This window comes from Ambystoma mexicanum, chromosome 9 (genome assembly GCF_040938575.1).
Source record: "Ambystoma mexicanum isolate Mex_15411 chromosome 9, UKY_AmexF1_1, whole genome shotgun sequence".
Taxonomy (NCBI): Eukaryota; Metazoa; Chordata; class Amphibia; order Caudata; family Ambystomatidae; genus Ambystoma; species Ambystoma mexicanum.
This window is the reverse complement of record NC_090931.1, coordinates 633,236,668-633,257,317: the sequence shown is the minus strand read 5'-3', so window position 1 is coordinate 633,257,317 and position 20,650 is coordinate 633,236,668.

Below are 20,650 nucleotides of genomic sequence, written 5' to 3'. Positions count from 1 at the left end.
ATGTTGCAAAGTCGGTCAGGCAGTGTTTTTATTGTGTAGAACATGTCATCATTGCATAGCTCTCCCAACATTTTGCAGCCTGGTGGGATTCAGCTACACAAGAAGGTGCCCTGTGAGCATTATATGGACAGGGAGATTCTCACAAATGAAGCGCCCTACCCTCACTGCTCCAAGTTTGTTCTCTCCGTATTGGACGTTAACGTTATAAAGCGGCCACCCTTCCCTTTCTCGACATACTGCGTCGGGCCCCTTAACCCCTTTGGTATGCAGTAGCTGGGATGCCAAGAAATATATACATTAGTATTGCCTAGCCCCTCATTCTTATACGTATGGTCTTCGTGTATATGCAAATGCAGCCCTGCAGATCAAGGGCATATCAGCCACTTTTACTCCCTAAAAATAGGCAAATGCACCCAAACAAAATGTAAATTGGCAGTAAAACACCAGCAACAAAAAATAGGAAAGACACGCAAGAGCCTGTCCCTTTGCTTTTAAACCAGTAGCCCATGTAGAGCCATAGGAAAAGAATACCGTTGCGGCCCGATCCGAAGTGCTCATAATGAATCTTTTAACATGCATCAATAACTAGGTGCAAAGAAATCTTTATTGGAAAAACATTTCAGTTTCACAGTTAAAATGCATTTTTACTCTTATAAAATGCTCACATTGGGAACGGGACATACATTTTTACTCCCTAAAAAAATCAATGCACTCCCAACTTTAAAAAACAGGAAATAAATCACTAAGTTCAAAATCTTATTTCAAGCACTGTGCACGGGATTTCCTTTGCCCAGATCAATCTAGTGACGAGCTCTGTAAATAGCTTATATGAAACGCTGCATCATTCATGGGACATCCAAAAGGTAGTAGGGCAGTCAGGGTACACCTATCATTTTGATGAGTGGTATCCGAACTGCCACTGTGATATGGGGATGCAGCAAAAATCAAACGTTCTCTCCGGTGCATTTAAAGCCTTCTCTGGTTTTATGAAATTATTCCTGCATCTTTCAGTATATTTTTATTCTAAGTACATAAATGAATTTTAGCTGACGCAAGGGGCCATTTTGGAAGCTCACCCAGTTGAGATAAAATCATTAAGATTCCTGCTCTGAAAGCCTGTGACCTCACTGAACTGATCTACAGGCTGTAAGGTACTTACCAAATCCTCAGGAGGTCTAATAATGTACAATAAGACACCATCTGCATGTAATCCAACAATGGTCTCTTGGCCCGGACCTTTATCCTTTTACCTACCATCTCGCTCTGCAATAATTGCCAGGAGCGTCATAGCAATGACAAAATGTATGGGAGACCGTAGGAAACACTCTACAGTAAGCTAAGCGCATCAGCCTTCCACAGTAGCTACCCATTCATCTTCTGATTAAGAGGCTCCTCAGGTAAACCTAGAACACTGAATCAAAAGCCTTTTCAGCATCCAGGGCCACCACCACTTCATGTGGGGAGAACACCCCATTCATTGGCCTGATGTAGAGTGTCGCAGTATAAACCCAGGCTGGGCTGGATGAACCAGGCAGCCAAAATAGGCTGCAGTCGATTAGCGATTAGTTTAGCAACAATTTTAACATCAGCTCTTAATGCAGTAGGGGACAGGAATCCACATTCAGCACGGAAGAAACCCTGCTCGCCCTTCTTCCATGCCATCTGTTAGTATCCCCCCCATCCCATACCCAGTGTTAACACAGTTTTCATGCAACCCTATAACTAGAAGGTGTGGCAATACACCGCACCTAAAAAGGGAAGCCAACATCGTGGCAGAGAAGTCGGTATTAACTTCAGGGAGAGATTAGGCTGACACAGAAGTACAGTTAGTCCACAAAGTTATCCGAAGAAAACACCATTCTTGCATGCTGAAAAATACACAACTTTATTAAGTTACACAAACTTCTTCATTAAGTACATTAGGGTGGAGAACACACTCAATACCTAGTGTACGTATAAGAATATTAGATTGTCTATCATAGAGGGCTACTAGCTGGTAATTGCCACATTACATGTAGGGGCAAGGGCTGGGGAAACTGACATTAAGACACAATATTAAACATAACCATAGTCCAAATACCAACAAATACCCCAGCCCCTGCAGCCCTAAATCCTCTAGGACAGGGATATGAAACCTTTGGGTGTCCAGATGTTTTGAACTACAACTCCCATCAGCCCCAGCCATCCTAGTCAAGGATGATGGATCATGGGAGTAGTAGTCCAACACATCTGGAGAGCCACAGGTTGCAGACCACTGCTCTAGGACATAGCATTAGGAAAGGAACAAGTTACCTACCTGTAACTGTTGTTCTCCAGCATGGGTCTGGCTTGGATATACATGCTCATGAATATTCCCCGTCGTCAGGCTGGGAATCCTCGGTAAAGAAAAAAATCAGTATCAGTTTCGTTTCTGATCTGTCTTTCTCAGTAGTAACCAATCACTGGTCTCTGGGTCATACTGCCCCCAGCCAATGACTGCCCTCTCCCTAAGCCCCGCCTCTGGCAGCCATCTTCAGATTTGGTAGCACGCAAAGTGGCAGTATGACCAAGTGAAGAGCCGTAGAGGGGCAGGAGGGAGGGTTCGCATCTGAATCCATGCCAGACCCATGCTGGAGAACAACAGTTACAGGTAAGTAACTTGTTCCTTCTCCAGCATGGGGTCTGGCATGGAATCACATGCTCATGAATATAAGAATACATAGCAGTACACATGCACAACCACGGGAGGTGGCAAGGCTCAACATTAAGCATTACATAAAACTGAACATTAAGCATCCTCCTCAGGCTCACCTTAAGCGAACAGGTTGCGCAGCACTGCCTGGCCGACTCTGGACCCCTCCCTGGAATCCCAGTCGACTCAGTAGAAACTCGTGAAGGTGTGCGTCGACCTCCACGTAGCAGCCCTGCAGATGTCCAGCAGGGGCACACCAGACAAGAACGCTGTGGTAGCAGCAATCGCTCTGGTCGAGTGGGCTCTCGGACAGCCGGGCAACAGTCGGTTTGCCAACTGATGACAATGCATGATGCAGCCGTAGAGCCATCTGGAGATGGAAGCCTTCGAGAGAGCCTTCCCTTGGTTCACAGGTCCAAAGTTCACAAGCAGCTGTGATGTCTTCCGAAAACTCTTCGTTCGGTCCACGTAGAACTTCAGCGCTCTAGCCACATCCAGCGAGTGCAAAGTCCTCTCGGCCGGAGAAGAAGGCGACGGGAAGAAAACAGGTAACACCAAGGGCTCGTTGAGGTGGAAGTCCGACGGCACCTTGGGCATAAACGAGGGGTGCGTCCTCAGCACCACCCTTGTGTCGTGAAAAGTTAAGTATGGAGGCTTGCAGGATAGGGCCTGGATCTCTCCCACTCGCCGTGCGGAGGTGAATTCAGGGGCTCGAATGGCGCCCCCATGAGCCTGGGCAGCATCACGTTGAGTTCCCAAGCTGGGGCAGGGGCCTTCACCGGCGGGAATGATCGGAACAGTCCCTTCATAAATTCCTTCACCAGGCGATGGGACCAAAGGGACGCCCGTCCTGTTGTTCTGGTGTATCGGGAGATCGCAGCCAGATGTATCTTGATGGAGGCGTAAGCCAGTCCAGCCTTGGCCAGCGACAGTAGGTACGGCAGCACTTGAGGCGTCGTAATCCGTAGAGGGTTAATCTTCTGTGCACGGCAGCAGACAGAGAACCTCTTCCACTTATGTCCGTAGCACTGAGAGTTGAGGACGCCCTGGCTTTTGCAAGGACCTCTCTGCAGTCAGCCGGGATATCGTACCCTCCAAACTCTAGCGCTGCAGGAGCCAGGCCTGCAAGTTCAGCGACTCTGGGTCGTGATGAAGTATGGCGCCTTCTTCTCTAGAGAGAAGATCCGCGTCCGTCGGCAGCTTGACTGGTGGGGACACTGACAAGTCCAGAAAGTCGGGGAACCAGATCTGCCTCGGCCACGCCAGTGCGACCAGGATCATCCTGCACCGGGACCTCTTGAGCTGGTTGACGAGTCGGAGCAGCAACGGCAACGGAGGGAACGCATAAAGGAACAGGCCTGCCCAGGGGAACGAGAAAGCATCGCCCATGCTCCTCGGCTGGGGAAACCTGCTGGCGAACCTCTGGCACTTGGAGTTCATCGTCGTCGCGAACAGGTTGATCTGGGGATTTCCACATCGTCGGAAGAGTCGATCCACTTGATCCTGCCGTAGTTCCCACTCGTGGGACGAGCGCAGCTCCCTGCTAAGTGAGTCGGCAATGGTGTTTTTTATCCCTGCCAGATGAAAGAGCACCAGAAACATCCCTTGGGCGACGGCCCAATGCCACAGATCCTGGGCTTCCTTGGACAGGGCTGGGGATCTGGTTCCTCCCTGCTTCCGGATGTAGAACATCGTGGTGGTGTTGTTGGTGAAAATTCTCACCACTTTGCCCTTGAGGGACGGGAGAAAGGACCCGAGGGCCCAGAACACTGCACGGAGCTCCAGGATGTTGATGTGGAGCTTCTTCTCCTCTGGGAGCCAAAGGCCTATTGCGTGAAGATCTCCGGTGTGTGCTCCCCACCCTTCCAGGGAGGCATCCGTCGTCACCGTTATCTGGTGGGATGGGGTCTGAAAGTCTGCCCGCCGTCAGATGAGCGCGGGTGCCCCATCACCGGATCGCTCATCGGAAGGTCTCATCGAGCGGAATCCTGTCCTCGAAGCTGCCCGTCGCTTGGATCCAGCGGGAGTCGAGGAACTCTTACAGAGGGTGCATCCGAAGCCTGCATAGGCGCACGAGATATATGCAGGAGGACATCATCCCGAGGAGGGACTTGATGGACCTCACCTTGGCCACGTCCGAGCTTTGCTCCCAGAAACAGTGCGACTTGCGACGGGACCAGGTGGGATTTGGGAAAGTTGATGGAGAATCCCAGGTCTGAGAGCAGCTGGACGGTCTTTGCTGTGTGATCCACTGCGAGCTCCCTTGTCCCTGCTCGGATGAGCCAGTCGTCCAGGTAGGGGAAGACGTGGATCCCCTGCAGGCGCAGACGCGCCGCCACCGGTGCGAGGCACTTGGTGAACACCCTGGGTGCCGACTTCAATCCGAACGGGAGGGCCTTGAACTGGTAGTGCCGTTCTTGGACCACGAACCTGAGGAACTTTCGGTGACCTTTCAGAATGGGGATGTGGAAGTACGCATCCTCCAAATCCAACGACAACAGGAAGTCGCCCTCCTCCAGTTTTCCCAGCATGTGCTGGAGGGTGACCATCCGGAATTTCTGTGCCTTGATGTATTTGTTCAGCCGCCGCAGGTCCAGGATGGGGCGCCATCCTCCTGTCTTCTTTTTTACTAGGAAGTACCTTGAGTATACTCCGGAGCCCCAGAACCTCTTTGGGACGAGCTCGATGACACCTTTTCTGAGCAACGCCCTCACCTCCAAGAGTAGTTGAGGGATGTGATTTTCCTTCCTGACCACAGGTGGAATGCGGGGGCACTTTTTTAGAAATTTGAGGGCATGCCCCCGGGCCAGGGCGTCCAGCACCCAACGGTCGGTGGAGATGGACTCCCACATGCTGACGAACTTCGCCAGCCGGCCTCCCACTAGGGTGCTTCGGTGGGGGCCCGACCCCGCTCTTCAATCTTGCTTGGCGGACGCCTTGGCGTCTTGGCCTCCCTGGCGACGACGGCAGGGCCCCCCAACTTGCCTTGTCCTCTATAGGCTTCCTGCGACGAGGAGCGGGTCGGTACGTAGAGGAGCCACCGCGAATCCCTTGGAGGCACCTTGCGCTCCAAAAGGACAGCCTCCGTTGCCGGAGAACGCCTAGGGCCCTAGCAGTCTCTGTGTACGCCTTGATGGCTTGGAGGGACTCATCCACCGTTTTCCCAAACAGGTTGTTCCCGTCGAACGGCATGTCCAGCACCTTGGCTTGCACATCTTGGCCGAAATCCGTCGCCTTGAGCCAACCTCGTCGTCTAAGCTAAACGCCGTTGCCTAGCTGGCGGAAACCGGTGTCGGCAATGTCCGTTGCCACTGTAATGGCATGGCCCAACGTCACTTCGCCTTCTTGCAAGATCTCCAGGGCCTCGGCCCTCTTGTCATTCAGTAGGAAGTCCAACAGGGGGAAATCTTGTACCATAACTCCCTGTCGTAGCGGGCCACGATCGCGAGGGCTTTGGCCGCCTTAATCGTTGTTGCCGCCGACGAGATAACTCGTCGTCCCATTGCATCCAGCTTCTTCCCTTCGCCGTCCGGCGGGGAAGTTGACGTTGAGACCGATGCCCCCCCCCGCTTTCTTCTTGGCCGCCGCTGAGACGACCGAGTCCGGAGTAGGTTGTGCCCTAAGGCACAAAGGGGCCGCGTCGGGGACCCGGTACTTCTTCTCGTACCGATCCTTCTTGGCAGGCGCCGTAGACGGGTTCTTGAGAAGGGTGAGACGTTTGTCCCAGATGTCATCTAGCAGAGGTACGGCGAGGACTGACTTCCTCCTGGCCTCGCGCCGTTGGTAAAGGAAACCTTCATTCTTCCCTTCGGGGCAAAGCTGAAAAAGCTTGGATGCCCTGGCGATCATTGCATGGAAAGATCTTATCTCAGACGGAGAGGCCCGGGCTGGTGATGGGAGCTCCGTCCCGTCGTCACCGCCGTCGTCGTCGGTACCCGTCATGGCCGTGTCTGTTCCCATGTCATCCCCAGGGACAGGGGACGTGGGTAAAGACCGAGCAGGCCGCGAGGGCTGAGAAGGCGGGGGTGGGTGGATCTGTTTTCTCTTGTTCAGGGGGCTTCCCGCCGTGACCGGCTCTGGTTCCTCCGTCGGACCTGGTACCGGGTCCTTTGTCGGTGCTAAGGGCAATCTCGTCCTTATCTCTGAACATAAGGATTGTATTGCCAACAAAATGGCCGCCGAGTTATCCTGCGGCTCCGGAAGCGACAGGAGCGACCGCTGACTAGGACCCTCGCCAGTGCCGCCGTCACTCTCATCGTCACCCTCGTCGGGATCCCTCCCGTGGGGACGGGCCTCCTCGATGCCCTCGTCGAGGCCCTCTAGGACTTCTGCCAGCTCCTCCTCGGATTTTGTGTCCGTGTCCGCCAGGATCTTAATGGGGGTCTTTTCGATGTGTCTGAAAGAGGCTTCCCTTCGCAGAGGCAGGGAGACTCTGGGCCCCGAGGTTGCCTCCACTGGTGTAGCCTCCACAGGCTGCGCCAGGCCCGCCGCAACTCCCTCGATAGAGGACTTGGCCGGGTGAATCAAGGCCTTCATCGCCTTAGGCACGCTTGAGGCCTTCACCTTGGGGGGAGGGTCACTGCCTCACTCCCCCTCGGCCGAATCCTTCGAGATCGACCGGGGCCTCTCCAGAGGCTTACCCAGGTTCTCGGATTTCCTCTTCCCCAAACCAGAGCGTTGGCTCGTGGTCGATGGTGCCGGGGAAGGCGCGCCCTGCCTGGCAGCTGAAGAGCCCGACCGTTCGGCGCTTGCGGTGCTCTGCCTTCGGTTGGGCCCCCGTCGCCAGGGCGCCCTCACAGGACTTAGAAGACCGCTCGGACGACGACGACTTCTTCTTCTCACCTGACAGACTCCTTCCTTCCAGCCAGTTGGAGAGACGAAGGTGTCGGTCCCTGATGGTTCGTTCCGACATGTTCCTGCAAAACGCACAGTCCTTCTCCACATGCGTTTTGTCCTCATGAAGGAAGTAGAGACATTTCGAATGCTCATCCTCCTTGAACACATTCTGTAGCTGGCATCCAGGGCAGACCCTGAACAGCTTTCCGGGCGTCGAGCTTCCTTTCTCCTGGTCCATGTTCGGGTAGGCCGCAGAAACTTCTGGAATCCTCCAAGAAGCGTAACTTGACAAAATCTTCACCCTTGAGGGGTGTAGAAAAATCTGACACGGATACCCGTTAATCGGATGTAGAGACGGTGGAGCTTGAGGCTCTATTTGTCCGAAAAATGAGAAATTCTCTTTGAAAAAGCGTGAAAAGGCAGCAAAAGCTCGAGAGCTAAACACGAGGACTCCCAACACTTGAGTGTGCGGTAAAAATCTGAAGATGGCAGCCAGAGGCGGGGCTTAGGGAGAGGGCAGTCATTGGCTGGGGGCAGTATGACCCAGAGACCAGTGATTGGTTACTACTGAGAAAGACAGATCAGAAACGAAACTGATAACGATTTTTTCTTTACCGAGGATTCCCAGCCTGACGACGGGGAATATTCATGAGCATGTGAATCCATGCCAGACCCCATGCTGGAGAAATATAAATATGCACCTTACAGTTAATGTAGGTTCAAGAGAGTGGAAATACTAAAACATGATTGGCCACCAAATCATAGGAACAAACAGTACAAATTTGATACATTCCTGCAGAAAGTAGATACAATAATCCTCAAAAATAAATATAATATAGTAAGGCATTCCCATAACAGACGTGTAATAGAGTAACAATATAATTGGTACAGGCTAAAATTCCAGCTCTTGTCTAAATCTAACTGAACCCCTGACGAGAGCAAGAAGAATTCCCAGAGGGAGACGGGTACCTATAAAGCCGCTTTAGGCTACTTAAATGTTTCCTGTAGGTATCAAACAAAGTCACTAGGCATCACAGCAGTTATGGGAAAAAGAAATGTAGGTACCAGTTTCATCCCACAGGCAAAGAAACTGCAGCATCCAGCTCACAGGGACACCAGAAGAGACCCTAAAAGAGAACTTCAGTACAAAGTACGAGACCTAGAAGCCCTAGGAAGAGATGCAGCACATCAGTTTGCAGCCCCATTGCAAGACAATGGGGGAATGCGGTTTGAAGAAACCTGCAGAAATCTACGCCTAAGGACCACAGTGACTCCCTGCAGCGCATCGAGAATAACCCAGAAACGCGATGTCCAGCAAGTAATCACTCATGGTGATGGGCCCTGAAAAAGTCCGTTCAGGAAAACCCCAAGAACCCAGCGAGTACAATACTTTATCTTTAGATGTGGATTATGGGATCTGAAACAGCCAGAGACTTACACACTGGACCAATAACAACCCAGACATTGGCAATGAGGAATAAGTGCCTTTCCTAGGAGTGGAACACTCGAGCCAAAAGCAATAAGCGAGGACGCCAGAAGCGTGGTAGAAACCCGGAAAAGCAGGTTCCGACATCCTGGCGGACTTAACCACCCAACATGAAACCGCCCCATAGCAAAGAAAATGGTGGGGCAACTCAGGAGGGTCCAGAGGAACAGGAGAGGTGGAGTTATGCAGTCGCAATACCCTTACAGGTGACGCTTCCATCCAACAGCAGGGCAGACGACCTGAGGCAGTAAAACGGGAGGCTGCAGTAAAACTGCCTAGCAGATGGTCAAGGCAAGGGAAGGGAAGCCTGGCTCAGGCAAAGAGCAGGAACAGCGAGAGGACGAGGAAGGCCCAGGGATGACGTTCAGCAGCCGAAAATGAGAACCAGACATAAGCCCTGGACAAAGGGCCCAGCCAGTAGGGAATTGTCTGGTCCTTAAAATGCTGCAATGGCTCAAAAACTGCAGAATTCCTCCAAAAGTTAAGTAAACTACATGCTCTCCCTGAATAATTGAGCAGAACAGAGTGTCACATCTGAAAGTAGCCATCGTGTATCCCCTAGATATAAATGCACTCACAGGGTCTGGTTTAAGCAAGCCCACTAATTACACCAATGGGTCCAAAACAAAGGGTTAGGCAGCCAGACTGTCTGGTTTTCCCCTAAAGTTGTCACTCACTCAAGACCACCCCTACAGGATGGGGAATTGTTGTCCCAGAGCCAACAACTGGTCTAGACCAGTTCAAACTGGTTTGGAGGGTGCATGACTCGGCTCTGAATGAGCTATGCTTGCACAAGGGCCAGTTAAGGCCTGCCTTGTGGTCTCCCAAGATGAGACAACTGAAAAACAAAATGGCTGACAGAAGAACTTTAAACAAACATTAGTACTCTAATGGCTACCAAATAGAGACCTTTACCTACTAATGCGATAAAACTGCTTGCACCCCTTGTGAAGCCAACACTAAAATCACAGCTGCCCCAAGCCTACTCCCTAAATGCAATGAAGGGTGGGTGGTTAGGTAAGATTTTCAGATCAATGATAAATCTTCCTGACCTGTGTCAACCCGAGAACTTTTTGCTGGACTGGTAGAATTTTCTTTTCCCTATACCTCAGTAAGAGGGAGTCTTACTCTTTTTATGGGTGTCATTTTTAAGATTCTCCATAGTGTCTTTTAAAAGTTATCCTCTTTGACAACTTTTGGGCAATAAGTGCCTGTTGTTGCTGGGTTGTCCTAGGGGCTCCCTTGTTAACTTTCTCTGATTAAATTTGTGAGAACTACAGTACCCAAGGGTAGAAAGGATCTCTGGATCACGTTTCACATTAGGCGAGACCAGCACCCCCCCTACCTTATGTGGAGTGCTGGGGAGATACTTTCTCATTTTACATGCAACATTTATGTTACAAGGACAAACTTACCTTTAATGGCTGGTGGCAGAGAACCTTTTTATTAATTCTGTGCCCCTTTCGCGCAGCCTGTTTCCACAGCCCCAGTAAAGGCACTCATTGGTGCTCATTTTACCAAAATGGCCCCTGTCTTTTTTCGCCATTTCAGTGTTCCTGGTCCTTTCTTGGTCTAGTTTCTCCTGACATCCAGGGCGGGAAAAGCCTGCTGTGTAACCAGAGCCTGCCGTAGCCCTTCCTTCCCATCGACCTGGGGATTCCAAAACGGTCTGAAAAGTCCCCTCATCAGAGTGCTGGACCTTGCAAACAACGAGAATCCGACTGGGGATATTCTGTCTTCGTCTGTGCTCCTGAAAAGGCGCCAAATCCACAGAGCTGCATCCAGCTGTGGCGAAACTCTTGCCTGGAGCCTTCTCCTGTGATCGCTGCTGCAAAAGTCCTTCTAAAGTCCTGTCTTCCGTCTTCTTGACAAAGGAATCCACTGACCGGGTTTTTGGCTGCAGATCCTGAAGTCTTCCTGCTACAAGTCTTCTTCTGTGCTGAGGTACTGTGTTGGCTGAGGTAATTTACCTACCTTAAGCCGTTGCGATTTCTGTATAGCTATGGGGTGTTTTCTGTGATTGGGAGGCCACTCATCCAGTTCACCCAGGCCCACTGCGGAATCCTCCTATGGCGTCTTCTCTGAAGTCCCTGGACCCTCAACTAACTTTAAAGTGAAATACTTACTTGTTTGAACAGTCTTCCTCTGGAACTCAGACCTCGCCTGCAACTGAACCCCATCTCACCCTGCCTACAGCTGGCACCTAGACCACTAGGGGCCCTCTACTGATTCTGAGTGAACTCATGCTATGGAATAAGGGAAGGCCTGGAAAAGAAAAGGGTTCTGCCTTGAAAATAAGTGTTCAAAATTATAAGTTACTCGTCGTAGTGACCAACGTACTCCTAGTCCATAGTCCCATTTCCTCCATTCTGTATGGGCATCCCTCGCTAGGTACGGGAGACTGGTGTCACTCTCTACGGACGGAACCTTTTTCACCAGAAAAATCATCCAGCCCTTTAAATGTAGATGCGCCAGGCGCCGCGGCCCATTCTGCATGCACTCCCCCGACTCCACCCACCGGCGCCATTCCGCAGTCCCCTTTGACGCGTCGACAATATTCACATTGCCTAATGACACCAGTTGTATTAAGGGGGAGGATGGTGGGACGTAAGGAGGAAAGGGGACTATCGACTAGGAGTATGTTAGTCACTACGGTGAGTTACTTATAATTACTCCTATGTGCCATCCCCTTTCCTCCATAATGTATGGGCGATTACAACTGAATGTAGCCCCAGTGTGGAGAGGTGCTCTCTTAAGAAAACAAGTTCCTTAGCACTGCCTGACCAAATGCTGCATCCGACCTGGAGCCGGCATCCAAGCAGTAGTGCTTGTAGAAGGCTCAGGGCCTAGCCCATGTAGCCGCCTTGCTGATAACCTGAACAGGACGTGCCTTTTGAAAGCATCCACCTTGCTATGGAAGCATTGGAAGCCTGGCAGCCAGGCTTTGACCCACCAAAGGTGACAAAGAGCGTCCGATTTTCAGAAACTCTTGGTCCTGTCCAGGTAGTATCTCAGCGCATGCCTGAATGCCAGACAGTTCAATACCCTCTGAGCGTCATCCTTGGGGTCCGTGAAGAACGTTGGTAGCACTATCTCCTCATTTAGGTGAAAAGAGGAGACAACCTTAGATAAGAATATCGGTGAGTTGTAAGCATCACCTTGTCCTTACGAAAAGTAGTATAAGGCTCTGAAGCCACCAGCGCCTGGATTTCACTGATCCGGTAAGGCAAGGCCCACCAGGAGGGCCGTCTTAATGGTGACTAGCCTGATGTGCGCGGACGCCATAGGTTCGAATGGTTTATGCGCCAGGGGGCCCAAGACCACGTTGTGGTCCCACACTGGGTGTGGTTTCTTGATGGGCGTATAAAGCCTGGTCAGGCCCGCCAAGTGTCTTTTAACCACCGGATTAGACGATGAAAATATCTCCTCCTCTGAGTTCCTGTAGGCTCCAATAGTCGCCAGATAGATGCAGCATGTGTTTACCTGTACCCAGAGTGTGCGAGGTGCGCAGAAAAGGATAGCACGTCTTCAAACGTGCAGGTCAATGGACCAACCTCCTTTAATTCCGCCCAGTGACAAAACCTAGTCCACTTGCTTTTGTGCTGGCTCCTGGTAGCATCGCTCCTAGCCCCCTGTATAATGTCTAGGTTAGCTTTCGACAGATGCAGATGCCTCAGTGTGACTTGTTCAGGAACCACGCTGCGAGGGCTAGCTTCTGGAGGGCGGGGTGGATGAGCGTGTCTCCCTGCTGAGAGAGTAGGTGTGCAGGGCCCAGCGAAAGGTGCACCGGGGACTGATCCGACAGTGTGAGTAGTTCCGAGAACCATGGTCTTGCTGGCCACCACAGAGCTATCAGGATGATACAGCGATGCCGGGCCTCCCGGAGCTTGCAGATTACCCTGTGGACCATGAGGGGACGGGGGGGGGGGGGGGGGGGGGAGATGGCCAGGGGGGTGGCATTTGCGGTCATGATGTTGTTCCACTGGATCAACATCACGTCGCCCAGAGAGCCCCTGCCCTGTCCCTGCCAAAATGCAAACTGGGGACACCTCCTGTTGTACCAGGTGGCAAAGAGATCCACCTGAGGATGACCCCACCTGTCGAAGATCCCCTGAAGGACCTGTTCGTCCAACTGCCATTTGTAATTGGCCGCACCAAGCCTGCTGAGCCTGTCCGCCTCCAGGTTGGATTCTGCCGGGAGGTGTACTGCTGCCAGGTGCATGTCGTTTACCAGAGCCCACTCCCAAATGTTGACCGCTAGAGTGCAGAGGGGAGGAGACCTGGTGCCACCCTGCTTGTTGATGTAATACATGCCGGTGGAGCTGTCCGTCTGAATGAGGATCGCCTTGCCACCGATCATCGGGAGGAAGGCTTTGAGAGCGAGCCAGATGGCCATCAACTCGAGCCAGTTGTTGGGACCCACCTGCTCCTGACGGGACCATACCCCGTGGAGGCTGTGGCTACCCAAGGTAGCTCCCCAGCCCTCTAGGGATGGGTCTGTGGTGATGGTGACCTGTGGTGCTCGTTGATGGAAGAGCCTGCCTATCCGCAGGCTGTTGTCCCAGCTCCAACAGACTAGTTCCTGGTGGAAATAACATGGGATGCTGGCCTGCTCAACCAGGGAAACCTTCTGGCTCCAGGAAGCTTCGAAGTGCATTTGCAAGCGCCTCATCCTGAGCCTCGTATGCGGCACTGCAAGGAGACATGCCGCCATGATGCCCAGGAGGTGTTGGTACCACCATGCTGAGGTCACTGCTCTGCTGAGAAAATGCCCTGTGGCCCTCATGATGCCTGCTATCTTGTCCTCTGAGGGGAAAATCCTCTCAGAGCTCGTATTCCAGATAAGGCCCTTGCAGGTTAGACTCTGTGTGTGATTACTTGAGATTCAGGGACAATCCCAGCTCATGTAGTGTATACATGAGTGCGGAGGCGGTGTGGTGGACTGCCTCCGGAGACCTTGCCCGGACGAGCCATTCATCTAGATATGGGTAGATGTGGTGCCCCTGAGCCATGAGCAGGGCTGCCACCGCGTTCATCAATCCTTTAAAAAACATGGGGGCCGAATTGAGGCCAAAGGGTAGAACCTTGTATTGGAAATGAAAACCCTTGATCCTGAACCTCAGAAAGGACCGATGGGGTTGCCAGATCAGGACGTGTAGGTAGGCAGCCTTCAGATTCAGGGAGCACATCCAGTCCCCCACACCCAATGTCACCGCTATAAGCGCTGGGGTTACCATCTTGAACCTTTGGAGAGGAAGCAAAAGGTTCAAGGTGGAAAGGTCCAACAACTCTCAGGCCAGCCTGGTTCTTCTTGTGTATGGTGAAAATCCATGAATAGAAGCCCAGGCCCCGTTGAGAGGCTGGGACTTCCTCCACTGCCTGACTCTCTACGAGCAAGCACATTTAAACCCTCTTTACCTTCTGTACCAATCTGTGGAAGCAAAGGAGAGAAGGAGGGATAGGGAGCCGGAAGCCTGTGGATACTACTGAGAGGAACCACGGGTCCCTGAACCTTGTCCGCCAGCGGTGAGCATGAAGGGCAAGCCTGCCCCCCCACCGGAGACTTGTGGATCCGGATGACTGTGTCATGCTTTTTTGCCCTCTGAGGCTGGGGCTGAGGAGGGGAACTGGAAAAAGCCCTTGTGCTGCTTCAGCCTGTGCTGGCTCGGGGATCTGTCCGGTTGTCTGGACCGTCTCTCCTGGAAGCCCCTGAAGCCTCTGAAGGACCGACCCTAGTCTGAGCGCTGGTGCGCCTGGCTATACGCCTTGGGGGTGGACTTCGTGAGGATCGATAAGGACTTGGCAGTCTGAACTATTCTCCTTATCGAGTTCTTCGTCCATAGTAGAATGGAACAGATCGCCCCCCTCGAAAAGAAGGTCCAGAATACGCTCCTGGACATCAGGGTTGAACTTAGTCGCCTGTGGCCAAGGCGTCCTTCTCATGTCGGTAGCAATACATATGGTGTGCCCTGAGGTATCAATGCGAGTCACTGTGGACTCCATTATGTCCTGCGCTACTATTTTGGCTTCAGCCAGGCCAGCCTTGAAGCGTGCCTGGCTCTGCACAGGGAGTTCAGGAAGGAAATTGGCAATCTTTGGCCAGAGCCTGTGTGGAATGCTGCCAGCATGGCATCTTTTGGACAGGCGCAGATGGAGAGAAGTGTTGGAATAGATTTTCTTTCCATATGCTTCCAGAATTTTCTCCTCCTTACCTAGGAGTGGAGAGGCTAATGCAGCAGAGGACGATTGATTGTGGTTTGGAGTAGAGTGATGCTGCCGCAATCACTGAGGAGTGTGGCTGGGGGTCCGCCGACAGTAAGAGGGGGGGTCCCCTGCCATTCGCCTAAACTTGGCGTTGAGGCGCCTGTTGGTAGGATGTGTAGAATGTGGCTTGAGCCATCCCTTTTTGGCAAGTGCCACTATGTCCTTCTGCATTGGGAGAATCTGACCTGGTGATACCGCTAAAGGCCGCAAGTCTGGCTGCTCCGAGCACCAGGCACAGAACCTAGTCCATTTTCGACAGTAAGATCCAACAACATTCCTGCAGGATCCCTAGATGTCTAAACTCGGAGTGGTCAGGAGCCACGCTGTCAAACTGAGGGATTCTGGGTCGTGATGCCACACCTGTTCGTTGTCCTGCAATGGCAGATCCGGCTCCGGCCCCAGATGAAGCGGGTCGTCCACCGAAAGGTGAAGCAGATCCGAGAACCAAGTCTGCCTGGTGCAGAATGGGGCCACCAAGATCACCATGCACTGGGCCTTGCGCACCATCTGGATCATTCTCCGATCAGAGGAAACTGAGGAAACACGTATGCGAACAGGCCTGTCCACGGGAACGTGTACCCCTTCGAGTCTGGATGCGCCGCCCTGCTGGCAAAGAGGGCACTGCTTGTTTTCCAGGCTGGCGAACAAGTCCAGCGGGGGAAACCCCCATTTCTTGAAGATTCTTGTCACCTGGCCAAGCTTGAGCTTCCATTCGTGCAACTGACCTGTGTCTCTGCTGAGGGCATCCGCCTGAGCATTCTGAACACCCTGCAAATGGTAAGCGGTGATGTAAATCCTGTGAGCAATGGCCCAATGACAGACCACATTAGCCTCCTGGGACAGGAGCCGGGAGTGCGTGCTGCCTTGCTTACACAGATAAAACATTGTGGTGGTGTTTGTCTGTCAAAATTTGAACCACTGTACCCTGAATGAGAGGTAGAAAAGGCTTCAGAGCCCAGTGTACCGCTCTGAACTCCAGAATCTTGATGTGTAACAACGCCTCCTTGAGGGACCATGAGCCTTTAACCTGATCGAGGTGCACCCCGCAACACACCTGGAACGCGTCCGTCACAATCGTGTACTGAAAATCCGGCTCCACCAGGGGCATGCCCCTCACAATGTTTTCTGAGTAAGTCCACCACCACAGGGCCTTCACCAGAGACCGGGAGATGACAACCATGTCGGACCATGAACCGAGACTTTGCAAACATCTGGAGGCAAGAAACTGCTGCACTGGCCTCAGTCGACAATTCGGGATGAGTGGTATGTAGGATGCCATGGATCCGAGAAGAGACATGTAACCTCGGACCGTGACCAATGATCCTGGAAACACGAGGCCGTCCAAGATATAAGTTTCTGAATTCTGTCGACAGATGGCTTCACCAGATTGAGCTGCGTATGAAACAGGGCCCAAGGAAAACCAAGTCCCTGGATGGCATCAGACAACATTTTGCGAAGTTGACGGCAAATCCTAGCCGCTGTAACTGGAGCATTGATGCATGGAGAGACTCCGACGTCCTCTGTGGAGACGACCCTCTGGCCAACCAGTCGTCCAGGTACGGATATACTTGATGCCCTGCCTTGCAGAGGAACGCAGCCACCGGAGCCAAGCACTTGGTGAACGTCCTGGGAGCCGACTTGAAGCCAAAATGGAGAACCCGAAACTGGACACGATTGTCGCCGACCATGAAGCGTTTGGGCAGCAACGGGCTGTGGAAGTACAGGTCTCCGATATCCAGCAACGCCAATTATTCTCCTGTCTGGACAGAGCGAATGACATCTTGTAACGTGAGCATCTTGAACTTCAGGCGTTGCAGATTCTTGTTCAATGGCCGAAGGTCCAGAATAGGGTGCCACTTTCCATTTGGCTTTTTGATCACAAAATACCGGGAGTACACCCATTGGCCACGTTCCGACACCGGACCGGTTCGATCACCCCTTTTTCCAACATTAGATGGACCTCTTGCCGCAAGATGTTTACATGCGGCTGCAACACCTTCACTGGTGGAATAGGGAGTTGGGACGCTGAAACTCCAACGAGTGGCTGTATTGTACTGCATCTAGCACCCAACCCTCTGTCGTAATTAAACGCCACTCGTCAACGTGTCGCGCCACTCTGCCCCCTAGTTGACTGCCTATATGGCAGTCATTGCTGAGGCTTGGGCTGCCTGCTTTTAGTAGCTGAGGCGGCTGGACCCCCTTTTCACTGTGCTCGATAGTCCTTGTTCCTCTGCGCGGACTGGAAAGAACGTCGGAACCCTTGGGATGAATAACTGGGGCGACTGTAGCCCTTGTCGCAGGAGCCTGCAAATCTGGCATTCTGTGAGGCACAACGAAATGCGCGAAAGGGGTGAAAAGAGTGTCCACTGTGCAGTGTGCTCAGCGATCTCGCCGCATCAGAGTCCTCCTTCATCCCTTTCAAGGCCTAATCAATTTTCTCCCCAAACAGCTGCTCACCTTCACATGGCATGTCCACCACTTTATGTTGGACCTCCGGCCGAAAATTGGTACAGCGCAGCCAGGCTTGCCTCTTAAGAACAACCCCATTGTTGAATTGCTTGAACCCGGACTCGGTCAGGTCCACCGCTATATTAATGCTGGGGTTTGAGGATTCCTCCTGTCCGGAACTAGCAGCATAGCCTCCTTCCATTGTTCCGCTCGTGCAGACTATGCGCCTTCCAACTTGCCTGCTGCCGACACCGCCGACTGCGGAGCGGGTTGCGGCGTGAAGCATTTTGGTGAAGATTCCAGCGCTTTAAACTTTTTCTCCAGACGGCCTTTGACCGCCGGTTCCGAGAAAGGATGGCACATCGTGCGTGGGCCCTCCTGCCACACGTGGTCCAATATGAGGACAGAGAAGAGCGGCTTCTGCCGCTTCCCCATGTGATGAAATAGAAAACAGTCCTTTCGCTCTTCTTCCGTAGCCGGCCAAATTCTTGACAAGCCTTTGCCATCATCACATGAAAAGCACCAACATCATCCGGTGGAGACAGAGGAGCTGAGCTACTCGGGGGATCCACCTCAGGGTCAGATTCCCAGGTATCCGCCCGCCTGGGCGACGACGACACTGAAGAGCGTGTCCCGAGGAACACTATGAGGATCTGAATCCACCAGCTCCCCTTCTTCCGGATGTCCCTGGGGAGGGGTGAAACCTACTGGTGACAGCGGCCGAACCGGAGGCAACTTCCGTGTGAGGCCCTGGTGAGGGGCACCCACACCCTCCTTCTGTCGGGGCACCACCTGCTCCACGGGACCCACCAGGCTCAGAGGAACCGGGAGCTGTGCATCCAACTGTCCCAACAGCGTGTTCAGCACCTGCATGGACAGCATAGAGCGCAGATTCACCAATGGATATGGTGGCGGGACAGCTCCTACGCCTCCCGACGTGGACAGTCTTGTCGGCTGCAGTTCCAACACAGGTGGATCGAAAAACGGCTGCCTATCTTCTTCCGGACTCAAGTCCAAATTATAGGTCATGGAGTCTTGCTGAAGAATCTCCAATAGGAGCAAAGGCCCAAAGCCAGACTCAGACTGCCACAGCACCTCCGTAGCCAACGGACCCCCATTGGTCACCAGCGGAGCCGAGGACTGCAAACAGTGGCACCCCTACCGTTTTGGTCATCGACGAGGCACCGAGCCCAGTCGCCGACGGAGCTGACGTCACAATGGTCGACGAAGGAATAGAAGGCAGCACAACCACTGTCGACGGAGGGACTTCTGTAGACGAACCCCTCGGCGACAGAACCAAGGCTGCCACCAGCCTGGCCTTCTCTGGCGAAGCAGACCACTTGGACGTGGAGCTAGAACGATGCTTTGAAGACTCACGGCCTGTAGAAGACCTGTGGCGATCCTTCGACGACGAGCGCTTCATCGATGAACAAGTTGCCCAGGACTTCGACTTTTCCTTCTCCGCCGTCGAGGACTTGAGCGGCAGCACCCCCGACTTCTCCGACCTGGCACTCACTTCCCTCGACTTTTGGTAGTCCGTGCTGGCTTGTCGAGAGAGCGGCCTCCCAACCCTTTACTCTGATGGCTGACCTGGATCCCGAGGCCTCACCGCCTCGACCCACCTCTGACGCCGGCACCCCTGTGCACTGCTTCTTAGAGGGGGGTTCTGCCGACTTCGCCCTCTGCTGTGAAGACAACCCCTTCACCACCGTAGCAGAGGACTTGCGCCCTCGGTCCGAACCAACCTCCGAACCCGGGTAAGTACCCTCGTTGAGCCAGCAAATCAACCGCGGTTGCAGTCCTTCAGAATCTTCTGGGAGAAGCCTTGACAAACCTCAGTTGTCTGCGGAATGATTGGGATACAGGCAATAAAGACAGTCCGCATGCCCATCCCCTTCGTAGACATTCTTTAGTCCGCAGGTCCCACATGGCATAAACAACGCTTTCTTTGGGCTCACGGATGACAAGATGGGCCTGAAAATACACATAACAGCGAAAGCACGTGTAGAACACGAAGAGCAATTTTCTTGAGAGAAAACACAATGTGATCCCAACAGTTTGGAGACAGTTGAAATCTGAAGGGAAGCCGTGGGGCAGGGCTATTTATACCGGACGTCCCATTTGTGAAGCCTAAAACACCAAAACATGTTGATAGGATACTCAGTGTCGAAGTTTTCCATAGGAAAACGCTATGTTAAAGTTACCAAGGTTTTTCCAGCCTGACGAAGGGAAATATTCACAGCATGTGAATCCATAGAAGATCCAATGCTGGAGAAGGTTAAGTTACTCACCTGTGAATTGGTTGTGCCTCTTCCCCAAAAGTAATGCTGTTGGTTTTACTTAATTATTTCTGTTAGGATAAATATTTGAGTGTCCCTGATTGGGACTTGCTTCCCCTGACTTGTTGTTAGCCTGTCCAGAATAAGTCTGCGTAAGGTTATACTTACCTTTAAGTTGCTGATAAGTATATCGGTTTTACTTACCTTGTGTTAGCTGTGTGCCACCCTAAAACAAGTTAGAGTTATTGCTTACCTTAATCTGTGTTAAACTGATCTGAAAAGCAAACTGTAATTGAATATTACATTAGGTCTTACCTTCCTAGAATAGCTGTGTGCTATTCCTGAAAAGCGTTCCTTTACGTGTAGCTGACCTTGGTCTGCCTGGTGTTAGGGGAGTTTTCGTAAATTCCTACTGGCAGTAAGACTTCAGTAAGCTATCCCAGTGGTTTGTAGATCCCCAACTCTTAGTATCAGTCTGTACTAGCTCAGGGTCTTGATAGTGTGGCAGAGCAGTCAGGAGGAAGATGTGAGCTGTAGGTAAGTACGCTGAATCTTAATTAGACATGCACATCAAAGAAGCATTTACACATATATAAACGGAGGACATCAATTGGCAAAAATCCTGTCTATTTCCGGATGAAAAATCTTCTCCGGTTGCATAGTCCT